Source organism: Siphateles boraxobius, unplaced genomic scaffold (genome assembly GCF_051911475.1).
Source record: "Siphateles boraxobius isolate OS27281-9 unplaced genomic scaffold, OSU_SipBor_1 100, whole genome shotgun sequence".
NCBI classification, from domain to species: Eukaryota; Metazoa; Chordata; class Actinopteri; order Cypriniformes; family Leuciscidae; genus Siphateles; species Siphateles boraxobius.
Window position 1 is genome coordinate 1,005,683 of NW_027508701.1, and position 13,934 is coordinate 1,019,616.

General features: G+C 45.8%; 33 non-coding genes across 33 annotated transcripts; all 33 read left to right on the top strand.

Annotated features, from left to right (window-relative positions):
• Positions 1-158: 158 nt before the first annotated feature.
• On the top strand, positions 159-229 carry trnag-ccc (transfer RNA glycine (anticodon CCC)). The gene has a single exon. It is a non-coding gene; the product is annotated as a tRNA-Gly (tRNA).
• A 259-nt stretch (positions 230-488) lies between these two features.
• trnag-gcc (transfer RNA glycine (anticodon GCC)) lies at positions 489-559 on the top strand. The gene has a single exon. It is a non-coding gene; the product is annotated as a tRNA-Gly (tRNA).
• Positions 560-818: 259 nt separating this feature from the next.
• Positions 819-889, top strand: trnag-gcc (transfer RNA glycine (anticodon GCC)). Its single transcript has one exon. It is a non-coding gene; the product is annotated as a tRNA-Gly (tRNA).
• A 174-nt stretch (positions 890-1,063) lies between these two features.
• trnag-ccc (transfer RNA glycine (anticodon CCC)) lies at positions 1,064-1,134 on the top strand. The gene has a single exon. It is a non-coding gene; the product is annotated as a tRNA-Gly (tRNA).
• Positions 1,135-1,308: 174 nt separating this feature from the next.
• trnag-ccc (transfer RNA glycine (anticodon CCC)) lies at positions 1,309-1,379 on the top strand. The gene has a single exon. It is a non-coding gene; the product is annotated as a tRNA-Gly (tRNA).
• Positions 1,380-1,638: 259 nt separating this feature from the next.
• Positions 1,639-1,709, top strand: trnag-gcc (transfer RNA glycine (anticodon GCC)). Its single transcript has one exon. It is a non-coding gene; the product is annotated as a tRNA-Gly (tRNA).
• Positions 1,710-1,883: 174 nt separating this feature from the next.
• trnag-ccc (transfer RNA glycine (anticodon CCC)) lies at positions 1,884-1,954 on the top strand. Its single transcript has one exon. It is a non-coding gene; the product is annotated as a tRNA-Gly (tRNA).
• Positions 1,955-2,213: 259 nt separating this feature from the next.
• On the top strand, positions 2,214-2,284 carry trnag-gcc (transfer RNA glycine (anticodon GCC)). The gene has a single exon. It is a non-coding gene; the product is annotated as a tRNA-Gly (tRNA).
• Positions 2,285-2,458: 174 nt separating this feature from the next.
• Positions 2,459-2,529, top strand: trnag-gcc (transfer RNA glycine (anticodon GCC)). Its single transcript has one exon. It is a non-coding gene; the product is annotated as a tRNA-Gly (tRNA).
• A 542-nt stretch (positions 2,530-3,071) lies between these two features.
• trnag-gcc (transfer RNA glycine (anticodon GCC)) lies at positions 3,072-3,142 on the top strand. The gene has a single exon. It is a non-coding gene; the product is annotated as a tRNA-Gly (tRNA).
• A 174-nt stretch (positions 3,143-3,316) lies between these two features.
• On the top strand, positions 3,317-3,387 carry trnag-ccc (transfer RNA glycine (anticodon CCC)). Its single transcript has one exon. It is a non-coding gene; the product is annotated as a tRNA-Gly (tRNA).
• A 259-nt stretch (positions 3,388-3,646) lies between these two features.
• trnag-gcc (transfer RNA glycine (anticodon GCC)) lies at positions 3,647-3,717 on the top strand. The gene has a single exon. It is a non-coding gene; the product is annotated as a tRNA-Gly (tRNA).
• A 174-nt stretch (positions 3,718-3,891) lies between these two features.
• Positions 3,892-3,962, top strand: trnag-ccc (transfer RNA glycine (anticodon CCC)). The gene has a single exon. It is a non-coding gene; the product is annotated as a tRNA-Gly (tRNA).
• A 259-nt stretch (positions 3,963-4,221) lies between these two features.
• Positions 4,222-4,292, top strand: trnag-gcc (transfer RNA glycine (anticodon GCC)). The gene has a single exon. It is a non-coding gene; the product is annotated as a tRNA-Gly (tRNA).
• A 174-nt stretch (positions 4,293-4,466) lies between these two features.
• Positions 4,467-4,537, top strand: trnag-gcc (transfer RNA glycine (anticodon GCC)). Its single transcript has one exon. It is a non-coding gene; the product is annotated as a tRNA-Gly (tRNA).
• A 260-nt stretch (positions 4,538-4,797) lies between these two features.
• Positions 4,798-4,868, top strand: trnag-ccc (transfer RNA glycine (anticodon CCC)). The gene has a single exon. It is a non-coding gene; the product is annotated as a tRNA-Gly (tRNA).
• A 392-nt stretch (positions 4,869-5,260) lies between these two features.
• trnag-gcc (transfer RNA glycine (anticodon GCC)) lies at positions 5,261-5,331 on the top strand. Its single transcript has one exon. It is a non-coding gene; the product is annotated as a tRNA-Gly (tRNA).
• Positions 5,332-5,505: 174 nt separating this feature from the next.
• On the top strand, positions 5,506-5,576 carry trnag-gcc (transfer RNA glycine (anticodon GCC)). The gene has a single exon. It is a non-coding gene; the product is annotated as a tRNA-Gly (tRNA).
• Positions 5,577-5,835: 259 nt separating this feature from the next.
• Positions 5,836-5,906, top strand: trnag-gcc (transfer RNA glycine (anticodon GCC)). The gene has a single exon. It is a non-coding gene; the product is annotated as a tRNA-Gly (tRNA).
• A 174-nt stretch (positions 5,907-6,080) lies between these two features.
• trnag-gcc (transfer RNA glycine (anticodon GCC)) lies at positions 6,081-6,151 on the top strand. Its single transcript has one exon. It is a non-coding gene; the product is annotated as a tRNA-Gly (tRNA).
• A 260-nt stretch (positions 6,152-6,411) lies between these two features.
• Positions 6,412-6,482, top strand: trnag-ccc (transfer RNA glycine (anticodon CCC)). Its single transcript has one exon. It is a non-coding gene; the product is annotated as a tRNA-Gly (tRNA).
• A 392-nt stretch (positions 6,483-6,874) lies between these two features.
• On the top strand, positions 6,875-6,945 carry trnag-gcc (transfer RNA glycine (anticodon GCC)). The gene has a single exon. It is a non-coding gene; the product is annotated as a tRNA-Gly (tRNA).
• A 174-nt stretch (positions 6,946-7,119) lies between these two features.
• trnag-gcc (transfer RNA glycine (anticodon GCC)) lies at positions 7,120-7,190 on the top strand. The gene has a single exon. It is a non-coding gene; the product is annotated as a tRNA-Gly (tRNA).
• Positions 7,191-7,450: 260 nt separating this feature from the next.
• trnag-ccc (transfer RNA glycine (anticodon CCC)) lies at positions 7,451-7,521 on the top strand. Its single transcript has one exon. It is a non-coding gene; the product is annotated as a tRNA-Gly (tRNA).
• Positions 7,522-11,343: 3,822 nt separating this feature from the next.
• Positions 11,344-11,414, top strand: trnag-gcc (transfer RNA glycine (anticodon GCC)). Its single transcript has one exon. It is a non-coding gene; the product is annotated as a tRNA-Gly (tRNA).
• Positions 11,415-11,588: 174 nt separating this feature from the next.
• On the top strand, positions 11,589-11,659 carry trnag-gcc (transfer RNA glycine (anticodon GCC)). The gene has a single exon. It is a non-coding gene; the product is annotated as a tRNA-Gly (tRNA).
• Positions 11,660-11,832: 173 nt separating this feature from the next.
• Positions 11,833-11,903, top strand: trnag-gcc (transfer RNA glycine (anticodon GCC)). The gene has a single exon. It is a non-coding gene; the product is annotated as a tRNA-Gly (tRNA).
• Positions 11,904-12,163: 260 nt separating this feature from the next.
• On the top strand, positions 12,164-12,234 carry trnag-ccc (transfer RNA glycine (anticodon CCC)). The gene has a single exon. It is a non-coding gene; the product is annotated as a tRNA-Gly (tRNA).
• A 392-nt stretch (positions 12,235-12,626) lies between these two features.
• Positions 12,627-12,697, top strand: trnag-gcc (transfer RNA glycine (anticodon GCC)). The gene has a single exon. It is a non-coding gene; the product is annotated as a tRNA-Gly (tRNA).
• A 259-nt stretch (positions 12,698-12,956) lies between these two features.
• On the top strand, positions 12,957-13,027 carry trnag-gcc (transfer RNA glycine (anticodon GCC)). Its single transcript has one exon. It is a non-coding gene; the product is annotated as a tRNA-Gly (tRNA).
• A 174-nt stretch (positions 13,028-13,201) lies between these two features.
• trnag-gcc (transfer RNA glycine (anticodon GCC)) lies at positions 13,202-13,272 on the top strand. Its single transcript has one exon. It is a non-coding gene; the product is annotated as a tRNA-Gly (tRNA).
• A 173-nt stretch (positions 13,273-13,445) lies between these two features.
• trnag-gcc (transfer RNA glycine (anticodon GCC)) lies at positions 13,446-13,516 on the top strand. Its single transcript has one exon. It is a non-coding gene; the product is annotated as a tRNA-Gly (tRNA).
• A 260-nt stretch (positions 13,517-13,776) lies between these two features.
• Positions 13,777-13,847, top strand: trnag-ccc (transfer RNA glycine (anticodon CCC)). Its single transcript has one exon. It is a non-coding gene; the product is annotated as a tRNA-Gly (tRNA).
• The last annotated feature ends 87 nt before the right edge of the window (positions 13,848-13,934 follow it).

The window sequence follows — 13,934 nt, forward strand, 5'->3', positions numbered from 1 at the left end:
GTGCTAGAGTTCTGTTTCTTTGAAACTTTGTTATGTCACTTCTGCCAATAGACAGTACTGATTGCAATTGTAAACTCAAGGGCAATAACAATCCATTAAAAATCTTACCAGGAGGCATACCCTCACTCCCTGTGAGCATAGGTGTCACGTCACCTAGAGCATTGGTGGTTCAGTGGTAGAATTCTCGCTTCCCACGCGGGAGAACCGGGTCCGATTCCCGGCCAATGCAGAAAATTAATTCTGGTGTGCTAGAGTTCTGTTTCTTTGAAACTTTGTTATGTCACTTCTGCCAATAGACAGTACTGATTGCAATTGTAAACTCAAGGGCAATAACAATCCATTAAAAATCTTGTCAACCTTGTGCAGCCCCTTGTTATGTGCCCCTCGAAAATGTGTTTTTACTCAAGATCAATGTGTTCCTCGTCTCCCATCTATTACCAGGAGGCATACCCTCACTGCCTGTGAACATAGGGGTCACGTCACCTTGAGCATTGGTGGTTCAGTGGTAGAATTCTCGCCTGCCACGCGGGAGACCCGGGTCCGATTCCCGGCCAATGCAGAAAATTAATTCTGGTGTGCTAGAGTTCTGTTTCTTTGAAACTTTGTTATGTCACTTCTGCCAATAGACAGTACTGATTGCAATTGTAAACTCAAGGGCAATAACAATCCATTAAAAATCTTGTCAACCTTGTGCAGCCCCTTGTTATGTGCCCCTCGAAAATGTGTTTTTACTCAAGATCAATGTGTTCCTCGTCTCCCATCTATTACCAGGAGGCATACCCTCACTGCCTGTGAGCATAGGTGTCACATCACCTTGAGCATTGGTGGTTCAGTGGTAGAATTCTCGCCTGCCACGCGGGAGACCCGGGTCCGATTCCCGGCCAATGCAGAAAATTAATTCTGGTGTGCTAGAGTTCTGTTTCTTTGAAACTTTGTTATGTCACTTCTGCCAATAGACAGTACTGATTGCAATTGTAAACTCAAGGGCAATAACAATCCATTAAAAATCTTACCAGGAGGCATACCCTCACTCCCTGTGAGCATAGGTGTCACGTCACCTAGAGCATTGGTGGTTCAGTGGTAGAATTCTCGCTTCCCACGCGGGAGACCCGGGTCCGATTCCCGGCCAATGCAGAAAATTAATTCTGGTGTGCTAGAGTTCTGTTTCTTTGAAACTTTGTTATGTCACTTCTGCCAATAGACAGTACTGATTGCAATTGTAAACTCAAGGGCAATAACAATCCATTAAAAATCTTACCAGGAGGCATACCCTCACTCCCTGTGAGCATAGGTGTCACGTCACCTAGAGCATTGGTGGTTCAGTGGTAGAATTCTCGCTTCCCACGCGGGAGACCCGGGTCCGATTCCCGGCCAATGCAGAAAATTAATTCTGGTGTGCTAGAGTTCTGTTTCTTTGAAACTTTGTTATGTCACTTCTGCCAATAGACAGTACTGATTGCAATTGTAAACTCAAGGGCAATAACAATCCATTAAAAATCTTGTCAACCTTGTGCAGCCCCTTGTTATGTGCCCCTCGAAAATGTGTTTTTACTCAAGATCAATGTGTTCCTCGTCTCCCATCTATTACCAGGAGGCATACCCTCACTGCCTGTGAGCATAGGTGTCACGTCACCTTGAGCATTGGTGGTTCAGTGGTAGAATTCTCGCCTGCCACGCGGGAGACCCGGGTCCGATTCCCGGCCAATGCAGAAAATGAATTCTGGTGTGCTAGAGTTCTGTTTCTTTGAAACTTTGTTATGTCACTTCTGCCAATAGACAGTACTGATTGCAATTGTAAACTCAAGGGCAATAACAATCCATTAAAAATCTTACCAGGAGGCATACCCTCACTCCCTGTGAGCATAGGTGTCACGTCACCTAGAGCATTGGTGGTTCAGTGGTAGAATTCTCGCTTCCCACGCGGGAGAACCGGGTCCGATTCCCGGCCAATGCAGAAAATTAATTCTGGTGTGCTAGAGTTCTGTTTCTTTGAAACTTTGTTATGTCACTTCTGCCAATAGACAGTACTGATTGCAATTGTAAACTCAAGGGCAATAACAATCCATTAAAAATCTTGTCAACCTTGTGCAGCCCCTTGTTATGTGCCCCTCGAAAATGTGTTTTTACTCAAGATCAATGTGTTCCTCGTCTCCCATCTATTACCAGGAGGCATACCCTCACTGCCTGTGAGCATAGGGGTCACGTCACCTTGAGCATTGGTGGTTCAGTGGTAGAATTCTCGCCTGCCACGCGGGAGACCCGGGTCCGATTCCCGGCCAATGCAGAAAATTAATTCTGGTGTGCTAGAGTTCTGTTTCTTTGAAACTTTGTTATGTCACTTCTGCCAATAGACAGTACTGATTGCAATTGTAAACTCAAGGGCAATAACAATCCATTAAAAATCTTACCAGGAGGCATACCCTCACTCCCTGTGAGCATAGGTGTCACATCACCTTGAGCATTGGTGGTTCAGTGGTAGAATTCTCGCCTGCCACGCGGGAGACCCGGGTCCGATTCCCGGCCAATGCAGAAGATGAATTCTGGTGTCTAGAGTTCTGTTTCTTTGAAACTTTGTTATGTCACTTCTGCCAATAGACAGTACTGATTGCAATTGTAAACTCAAGGGCAATAACAATCCATTAAAAATCTTGTCAACCTTGTGCAGCCCCATATTATGTGCCCCTCGAAAATGTGTTTTTACACCAGATCAATAAGTGTTCCTCGTCTCCCATCTCTTACCAGGAAGCATACCCTGACTCCCTGTGAGCATAGGTGTCACGTCACCTAGAGCATTGGTGGTTCAGTGGTAGAATTCTCGCTTCCCAAGTGTGCTAGAGTTCTGTTTCTTTGAAACTTTGTTATGTCACTTCTGCCAATAGACAGTACTGATTGCAATTGTAAACTCAAGGGCAATAACAATCCATTAAAAATCTTGTCAACCTTGTGCAGCCCCTTGTTATGTGCCCCTCGAAAATGTGTTTTTACTCAAGATCAATGTGTTCCTCGTCTCCCATCTATTACCAGGAGGCATACCCTCACTGCCTGTGAGCATAGGTGTCACATCACCTTGAGCATTGGTGGTTCAGTGGTAGAATTCTCGCCTGCCACGCGGGAGACCCGGGTCCGATTCCCGGCCAATGCAGAAAATTAATTCTGGTGTGCTAGAGTTCTGTTTCTTTGAAACTTTGTTATGTCACTTCTGCCAATAGACAGTACTGATTGCAATTGTAAACTCAAGGGCAATAACAATCCATTAAAAATCTTACCAGGAGGCATACCCTCACTCCCTGTGAGCATAGGTGTCACGTCACCTAGAGCATTGGTGGTTCAGTGGTAGAATTCTCGCTTCCCACGCGGCAGACCCGGGTCCGATTCCCGGCCAATGCAGAAAATTAATTCTGGTGTGCTAGAGTTCTGTTTCTTTGAAACTTTGTTATGTCACTTCTGCCAATAGACAGTACTGATTGCAATTGTAAACTCAAGGGCAATAACAATCCATTAAAAATCTTGTCAACCTTGTGCAGCCCCTTGTTATGTGCCCCTCGAAAATGTGTTTTTACTCAAGATCAATGTGTTCCTCGTCTCCCATCTATTACCAGGAGGCATACCCTCACTGCCTGTGAGCATAGGTGTCACGTCACCTTGAGCATTGGTGGTTCAGTGGTAGAATTCTCGCCTGCCACGCGGGAGACCCGGGTCCGATTCCCGGCCAATGCAGAAAATGAATTCTGGTGTGCTAGAGTTCTGTTTCTTTGAAACTTTGTTATGTCACTTCTGCCAATAGACAGTACTGATTGCAATTGTAAACTCAAGGGCAATAACAATCCATTAAAAATCTTACCAGGAGGCATACCCTCACTCCCTGTGAGCATAGGTGTCACGTCACCTAGAGCATTGGTGGTTCAGTGGTAGAATTCTCGCTTCCCACGCGGGAGAACCGGGTCCGATTCCCGGCCAATGCAGAAAATTAATTCTGGTGTGCTAGAGTTCTGTTTCTTTGAAACTTTGTTATGTCACTTCTGCCAATAGACAGTACTGATTGCAATTGTAAACTCAAGGGCAATAACAATCCATTAAAAATCTTGTCAACCTTGTGCAGCCCCTTGTTATGTGCCCCTCGAAAATGTGTTTTTACTCAAGATCAATGTGTTCCTCGTCTCCCATCTATTACCAGGAGGCATACCCTCACTGCCTGTGAACATAGGGGTCACGTCACCTTGAGCATTGGTGGTTCAGTGGTAGAATTCTCGCCTGCCACGCGGGAGACCCGGGTCCGATTCCCGGCCAATGCAGAAAATTAATTCTGGTGTGCTAGAGTTCTGTTTCTTTGAAACTTTGTTATGTCACTTCTGCCAATAGACAGTACTGATTGCAATTGTAAACTCAAGGGCAATAACAATCCATTAAAAATCTTACCAGGAGGCATACCCTCACTCCCTGTGAGCATAGGTGTCACATCACCTTGAGCATTGGTGGTTCAGTGGTAGAATTCTCGCCTGCCACGCGGGAGACCCGGGTCCGATTCCCGGCCAATGCAGAAGATGAATTCTGGTGTCTAGAGTTCTGTTTCTTTGAAACTTTGTTATGTCACTTCTGCCAATAGACAGTACTGATTGCAATTGTAAACTCAAGGGCAATAACAATCCATTAAAAATCTTGTCAACATTGTGCAGCCCCATATTATGTGCCCCTCGAAAATGTGTTTTTACACCAGATCAATAAGTGTTCCTCGTCTCCCATCTCTTACCAGGAAGCATACCCTGACTCCCTGTGAGCATAGGTGTCACGTCACCTAGAGCATTGGTGGTTCAGTGGTAGAATTCTCGCTTCCCAAGCGGGAGATCCGGGTCAGATTCCCGGCCAATGCAGAAAATGAATTCTGGTGTGCTAGAGGTCTGTTTCTTTGAAACTTTGTTATGTCACTTCTGCCAATAGACAGTACTGATTGCAATTGTAAACTCAAGGGCAATAACAATCCATTAAAAATCTTACCAGGAGGCATACCCTCACTCCCTGTGCTAGAGTTCTGTTTCTTTGAAACTTTGTTATGTCACTTCTGCCAATAGACAGTACTGATTGCAATTGTAAACTCAAGGGCAATAACAATCCATTAAAAATCTTGTCAACCTTGTGCAGCCCCTTGTTATGTGCCCCTCGAAAATGTGTTTTTACTCAAGATCAATAAGTGTTCCTCGTCTCCCATCTATTACCAGGAGGCATACCCTCACTGCCTGTGAGCATAGGTGTCACATCACCTTGAGCATTGTTGGTTCAGTGGTAGAATTCTCGCCTGCCACGCGGGAGACCCGGGTCCGATTCCCGGCCAATGCAGAAAATTAATTCTGGTGTGCTAGAGTTCTGTTTCTTTGAAACTTTGTTATGTCACTTCTGCCAATAGACAGTACTGATTGCAATTGTAAACTCAAGGGCAATAACAATCCATTAAAAATCTTACCAGGAGGCATACCCTCACTCCCTGTGAGCATAGGTGTCACGTCACCTAGAGCATTGGTGGTTCAGTGGTAGAATTCTCGCCTGCCACGCGGGAGACCCGGGTCCGATTCCCGGCCAATGCAGAAAATGAATTCTGGTGTGCTAGAGTTCTGTTTCTTTGAAACTTTGTTATGTCACTTCTGCCAATAGACAGTACTGATTGCAATTGTAAACTCAAGGGCAATAACAATCCATTAAAAATCTTGTCAACCTTGTGCAGCCCCTTGTTATGTGCCCCTCGAAAATGTGTTTTTACTCAAGATCAATGTGTTCCTCGTCTCCCATCTATTACCAGGAGGCATACCCTCACTGCCTGTGAGCATAGGTGTCACGTCACCTTGAGCATTGGTGGTTCAGTGGTAGAATTCTCGCCTGCCACGCGGGAGACCCGGGTCCGATTCCCGGCCAATGCAGAAAATTAATTCTGGTGTGCTAGAGTTCTGTTTCTTTGAAACTTTGTTATGTCACTTCTGCCAATAGACAGTACTGATTGCAATTGTAAACTCAAGGGCAATAACAATCCATTAAAAATCTTACCAGGAGGCATACCCTCACTCCCTGTGAGCATAGGTGTCACATCACCTTGAGCATTGGTGGTTCAGTGGTAGAATTCTCGCCTGCCACGCGGGAGACCCGGGTCCGATTCCCGGCCAATGCAGAAGATGAATTCTGGTGTCTAGAGTTCTGTTTCTTTGAAACTTTGTTATGTCACTTCTGCCAATAGACAGTACTGATTGCAATTGTAAACTCAAGGGCAATAACAATCCATTAAAAATCTTGTCAACCTTGTGCAGCCCCATATTATGTGCCCCTCGAAAATGTGTTTTTACACCAGATCAATAAGTGTTCCTCGTCTCCCATCTCTTACCAGGAAGCATACCCTGACTCCCTGTGAGCATAGGTGTCACGTCACCTAGAGCATTGGTGGTTCAGTGGTAGAATTCTCGCTTCCCAAGCGGGAGATCCGGGTCAGATTCCCGGCCAATGCAGAAAATGAATTCTGGTGTGCTAGAGGTCTGTTTCTTTGAAACTTTGTTATGTCACTTCTGCCAATAGACAGTACTGATTGCAATTGTAAACTCAAGGGCAATAACAATCCATTAAAAATCTTACCAGGAGGCATACCCTCACTCCCTGTGCTAGAGTTCTGTTTCTTTGAAACTTTGTTATGTCACTTCTGCCAATAGACAGTACTGATTGCAATTGTAAACTCAAGGGCAATAACAATCCATTAAAAATCTTGTCAACCTTGTGCAGCCCCTTGTTATGTGCCCCTCGAAAATGTGTTTTTACTCAAGATCAATAAGTGTTCCTCGTCTCCCATCTATTACCAGGAGGCATACCCTCACTGCCTGTGAGCATAGGTGTCACGTCACCTTGAGCATTGGTGGTTCAGTGGTAGAATTCTCGCCTGCCACGCGGGAGACCCGGGTCCGATTCCCGGCCAATGCAGAAAATTAATTCTGGTGTGCTAGAGTTCTGTTTCTTTGAAACTTTGTTATGTCACTTCTGCCAATAGACAGTACTGATTGCAATTGTAAACTCAAGGGCAATAACAATCCATTAAAAATCTTACCAGGAGGCATACCCTCACTCCCTGTGAGCATAGGTGTCACATCACCTTGAGCATTGGTGGTTCAGTGGTAGAATTCTCGCCTGCCACGCGGGAGACCCGGGTCCGATTCCCGGCCAATGCAGAAGATGAATTCTGGTGTCTAGAGTTCTGTTTCTTTGAAACTTTGTTATGTCACTTCTGCCAATAGACAGTACTGATTGCAATTGTAAACTCAAGGGCAATAACAATCCATTAAAAATCTTGTCAACCTTGTGCAGCCCCATATTATGTGCCCCTCGAAAATGTGTTTTTACACCAGATCAATAAGTGTTCCTCGTCTCCCATCTCTTACCAGGAAGCATACCCTGACTCCCTGTGAGCATAGGTGTCACGTCACCTAGAGCATTGGTGGTTCAGTGGTAGAATTCTCGCTTCCCAAGCGGGAGATCCGGGTCAGATTCCCGGCCAATGCAGAAAATGAATTCTGGTGTGCTAGAGGTCTGTTTCTTTGAAACTTTGTTATGTCACTTCTGCCAATAGACAGTACTGATTGCAATTGTAAACTCAAGGGCAATAACAATCCATTAAAAATCTTACCAGGAGGCATACCCTCACTCCCTGTGCTAGAGTTCTGTTTCTTTGAAACTTTGTTATGTCACTTCTGCCAATAGACAGTACTGATTGCAATTGTAAACTCAAGGGCAATAACAATCCATTAAAAATCTTGTCAACCTTGTGCAGCCCCTTGTTATGTGCCCCTCGAAAATGTGTTTTTACTCAAGATCAATAAGAACGAGTTCAAGATGGCGCCGAGTATGGCTGCTGCGTTGCGAGCTCCGTCACAACATGGTAGTTTTTTGTTTGTTCTGTTTACAGTTCTTTTGTTTTTTGTCTCGGATGTTGTCTGTCTTATTCAGTACGACATACAAACACTTTTGGACATTGGTTCCGCAATCGAACACCGAAAACCGGACTTTCATTTCTTCAGTGATGCCCCGCTGTTTACAAACACGGCAGCGGAGCCCTTTGTCTGGGCAGCTTGGCCGCGGAAATGCAGCCGGAGAAGGGGAAGAAGAGCCGGCGTTCTCGTCAGAGTAAGACGGCGTGCAAATCGACCCCCGCTTCCCAGTATTCTGCTAGCAAACGTTCAGTCTCTAGACAACAAGCTCTGTGAGTTGAGAGCGCGGATCTCTTTCCAACGGGAGACGAGGGACTGCTGCATTATCTGCCTTACAGAAACTTGGATGTCTGCTGAGATTCCAGACTCGGCCATCGAAACCGCGGGGTTCTCAGTGCACCGAGCGGATAGAGTTAAAGACCTCTCAGGTAAAAGCAGAGGTGGGGGTGTATGTTTTATGATCAACAAATCCTGGTGTGATCAGAGGCACGTACATTCTATCAAGTCTTTCTGCTCTCCTGATCTGGAATTTCTCATGCTTCTGTGTCGACCATTCTGGCTACCGAGGGAATTCACAGCGGTCATTATCACGGCTGTGTACATTCCCCCACAAGCCGACACAGACCGGGCACTAAAGGAACTGTATGGGGAAATAAGCGAGCAGGAAACCGCGCACCCTGAGGCCGCGTTCATTGTGTCCGGGGACTTTAACAAAGCCAACTTTAAGAAAATAGCACCTAAATACCACCAACACATAAACTTTAACACACGAGGGGACCGGGTTCTGGATCATTGCTACTCCCCTTTCCGGGATGGCTACAAATCCCTCCCCCGCCCACCTTTTGGCAAATCGGATCACTCTTCCGTTCTCCTTCTGCCCGCTTACAGGCAGAAACTGAAACAGGAAACACCCGCCCTCAAAACGATCCAGTGCTGGTCGGTCCAATCAGACTCTATGCTTCAGGACTGTTTTGATCACGCGGACTGGGAGATGTTCCGGTCGGCCTCTGATGACGACATCGAGGCTTATGCTGATAGCGTAACCTGTTTCATCAGGAAGTGCGTAGAAGACGTTGTTCCGATCAAAACAATACGGATTTACCCGAACCAGAAACCATGGATTAATGGCGATGTTCGTGCAGCACTCAACGCGCGGACCTCCGCTTTTAACTCCGGGAGTGCGGAGGAGCAAAAACAAGCAAGTTATGCCCTCCGAAAAACTATCAGAGCAGCAAAACGCCAATTCAGGGACAAGATTGAAGGACAGTTCAACACCACCGACTCTAGAAGCATGTGGAAGGGAATTAATAGCATTACGGACTATAAAGGAAACATAAACTCCACAGTGAACAACACTGCCTCTCTCCCAGATGAGCTGAACACTTTTTATGCTCGATTTGAGGGAACTAACATCCCCCTCGCGGAGAGAGTTCTCGCGGCTGAAGCTACAGAGGTTAGTACACTCTCCGTCTCTGTAGCGGATGTAACCCGATCTTTCCGTCGGGTGAACATCCGTAAAGCCGCGGGTCCAGACGGTATTCCGGGCCGCGTCATCAGAAAGTGCGCGAACCAACTAGCTGGTGTTTTTACGGACATTTTCAATTGGTCCCTCTCCTTGTCTGTAGTCCCCACATGCTTCAAAACGTCCATCATCGTACCTGTACCGAAGCAAACCAACATCACCTGCTTAAATGACTGGCGCCCTGTTGCTCTGACCCCCATCATCAGTAAATGCTTTGAGAGACTAGTCAGAGATTACATCTGCTCTGTTCTACCTTCCTCACTGGACCCACTGCAGTTTGCATACCGCAATAACCGCTCCACTGATGATGCTATTGCATCTACAATACACACTGCTCTCTCCCACCTGGAAAAGAGGAACACATATGTGAGAATGCTATTTGTAGACTACAGCTCAGCATTCAATACCATAGTGCCCTCCTTGCTTGATGTGAAACTCCGGGCTCTGGGCTTAAACAGCTTGCTGTGCAGCTGGATCCTGGACTTCCTGTCAAACAGACGCCAGGTGGTTAGAATAGGCAGCAACATCTCCTCATCACTGACCCTCAACACTGGAGCCCCACAGGGCTGTGTTCTCAGCCCACTCTTGTACTCCTTGTACACATATGACTGCGTGGCAACTCACAGCTCTAATTCCATCATCAAGTTTGCTGATGATACTACGGTCGTAGGTCTGATCACCGACAACGATGAAACGGCCTACAGAGAGGAGGTGCTCACTCTGACGCACTGGTGTCAGAGGAACAACCTCTCCCTCAACATCAGCAAAACCAAGGAGCTAGTGGTCGACTTCAGGAAGAACGACAGAGAACACAGCCCCATCACCATCAATGGAGCACCGGTGGAGAGAGTCAGCAGCTTCAAGTTCCTCGGTGTCCACATCACAGAGGAACTCACATGGTCCGTCCACACTGAGGCCGTCGTGAAGAAGGCTCATCAGCGCCTCTTCTTCCTGAGACGGCTGAGGAAGTTTGGAATGAACCGCCACATCCTCACACAGTTCTACACCAGCACTGTCGAGAGCATCCTGACTGGCTGCATCACTGCCTGGTATGGCAATACTACCAGCCGTAACCGCAAAGCCTTGCGAAGGGTGGTGCGCACTGCCAGCCGTATCATCGGAGGTGAGCTTCCCTCCCTCCAGGATATTTATGCCAGGCGGTGTGTGAAGAAAGCTCGGAGGATCATCAGAGACTCTAGCCACCCGAGCCATGGGCTGCTCTCACTGCTACCCTCAGGCCGGCGGTACCGCAGCATCAGGACACACACCAGCCGACTCCATGACAGCTTCTTCCCACAAACAATTCGATTTCTAAACTCTTGATCCCTCATGATCAATAACCATAAACATTCTAACTGTCAACACAGCACAACATAACCTACTGCATTTACATAATATATATATATATATATATATATATATATATATATATATATATATATATATATATATATATATTTGCACCTTACGAGTATCTATTCTATGTATAATTACCTCTTTTTGTATTTTGTATACTGTTGTATATTGTAAATTGTTGTATATTGTATATTGTTGTATATTGTAAACTGTTGTATATTGTACATTGTATATTATTTATTGTTCTGTTAGTGTATATGGTACTGTGAGTAATTGTGCGCACATTAGATGTGTAATCTATGTAAATCTGATGTTTGCTGTAATTGTTTTCGTCACATCGTGTCATACTGCTATGTTGCTCGGAACTGCACCTAAGAATTTCACCCACTGTTGCACTTGTGTATATGGTTGTGTGACAATAAAAGGATTTGATTTGATTTTGATTTGTTCCTCGTCTCCCATCTATTACCAGGAGGCATACCGTCACTGCCTGTGAGCATAGGTGTCACGTCACCTTGAGCATTGGTGGTTCAGTGGTAGAATTCTCGCCTGCCACGCGGGAGACCCGGGTCCGATTCCCGGCCAATGCAGAAAATTAATTCTGGTGTGCTAGAGTTCTGTTTCTTTGAAACTTTGTTATGTCACTTCTGCCAATAGACAGTACTGATTGCAATTGTAAACTCAAGGGCAATAACAATCCATTAAAAATCTTACCAGGAGGCATACCCTCACTCCCTGTGAGCATAGGTGTCACATCACCTTGAGCATTGGTGGTTCAGTGGTAGAATTCTCGCCTGCCACGCGGGAGACCCGGGTCCGATTCCCGGCCAATGCAGAAGATGAATTCTGGTGTCTAGAGTTCTGTTTCTTTGAAACTTTGTTATGTCACTTCTGCCAATAGACAGTACTGATTGCAATTGTAAACTCAAGGGCAATAACAATCCATTAAAAATCTTACCAGGAGGCATACCGTCACTCCCTGTGAGCATAGGTGTCACATCACCTTGAGCATTGGTGGTTCAGTGGTAGAATTCTCGCCTGCCACGCGGGAGACCCGGGTCCGATTCCCGGCCAATGCAGAAGATGAATTCTGGTGTCTAGAGTTCTGTTTCTTTGAAACTTTGTTATGTCACTTCTGCCAATAGACAGTACTGATTGCAATTGTAAACTCAAGGGCAATAACAATCCATTAAAAATCTTGTCAACATTGTGCAGCCCCATATTATGTGCCCCTCGAAAATGTGTTTTTACACCAGATCAATAAGTGTTCCTCGTCTCCCATCTCTTACCAGGAAGCATACCCTGACTCCCTGTGAGCATAGGTGTCACGTCACCTAGAGCATTGGTGGTTCAGTGGTAGAATTCTCGCTTCCCAAGCGGGAGATCCGGGTCAGATTCCCGGCCAATGCAGAAAATGAATTCTGGTGTGCTAGAGGTCTGTTTCTTTGAAACTTTGTTATGTCACTTCTGCCAATAGACAGTACTGATTGCAATTGTAAACTCAAGGGCAATAACAATCCATTAAAAATCTTACCAGGAGGCATACCCTCACTCCCTGTGCTAGAGTTCTGTTTCTTTGAAACTTTGTTATGTCACTTCTGCCAATAGACAGTACTGATTGCAATTGTAAACTCAAGGGCAATAACAATCCATTAAAAATCTTGTCAACCTTGTGCAGCCCCTTGTTATGTGCCCCTCGAAAATGTGTTTTTACTCAAGATCAATAAGTGTTCCTCGTCTCCCATCTATTACCAGGAGGCATACCCTCACTGCCTGTGAGCATAGGTGTCACGTCACCTTGAGCATTGGTGGTTCAGTGGTAGAATTCTCGCCTGCCACGCGGGAGACCCGGGTCCGATTCCTGGCCAATGCAGAAAATGAATTCTGGTGTGCTAGAGTTCTGTTTCTTTGAAACTTTGTTATGTCACTTCTGCCAATAGACAGTACTGATTGCAATTGTAAACTCAAGGGCAATAACAATCCATTAAAAATCTTGTCAACCTTGTGCAGCCCCTTATTATGTGCCCCTCGAAAATGTGTTTTTACTCAAGATCAATGTGTTCCTCGTCTCCCATCTCTTACCAGGAGGCATACCCTCACTGCCTGTGAACATAGGTGTTACGTCACCTTGAGCATTGGTGGTTCAGTGGTAGAATTCTCGCCTGCCACGCGGGAGACCCGGGTCCGATTCCCGGCCAATGCAGAAAAGGAATTCTGGTGTGCTAGAGTTCTGTTTCTTTGAAACTTTGTTATGTCACTTCTGCCAATAGACAGTACTGATTGCAATTGTAAACTCAAGGGCAATAACAATCCATTAAAAATCTTACCAGGAGGCATACCCTCACTCCCTGTGAGCATAGGTGTCACATCACCTTGAGCATTGGTGGTTCAGTGGTAGAATTCTCGCCTGCCACGCGGGAGACCCGGGTCCGATTCCCGGCCAATGCAGAAGATGAATTCTGGTGTCTAGAGTTCTGTTTCTTTGAAACTTTGTTATGTCACTTCTGCCAATAGACAGTACTGATTGCAATTGTAAACTCAAGGGCAATAACAATCCATTAAAAATCTTACCAGGAGGCATACCGTCACTCCCTGTGAGCATAGGTGTCACATCACCTTGAGCATTGGTGGTTCAGTGGTAGAATTCTCGCCTGCCACGCGGGAGACCCGGGTCCGATTCCCGGCCAATGCAGAAGATGAATTCTGGTGTCTAGAGTTCTGTTTCTTTGAAACTTTGTTATGTCACTTCTGCCAATAGACAGTACTGATTGCAATTGTAAACTCAAGGGCAATAACAATCCATTAAAAATCTTGTCAACATTGTGCAGCCCCATATTATGTGCCCCTCGAAAATGTGTTTTTACACCAGATCAATAAGTGTTCCTCGTCTCCCATCTCTTACCAGGAAGCATACCCTGACTCCCTGTGAGCATAGGTGTCACGTCACCTAGAGCATTGGTGGTTCAGTGGTAGAATTCTCGCTTCCCAAGCGGGAGATCCGGGTCAGATTCCCGGCCAATGCAGAAAATGAATTCTGGTGTGCTAGAGGTCTGTTTCTTTGAAACTTTGTTATGTCACTTCTGCCAATAGACAGTACTGATTGCAATTGT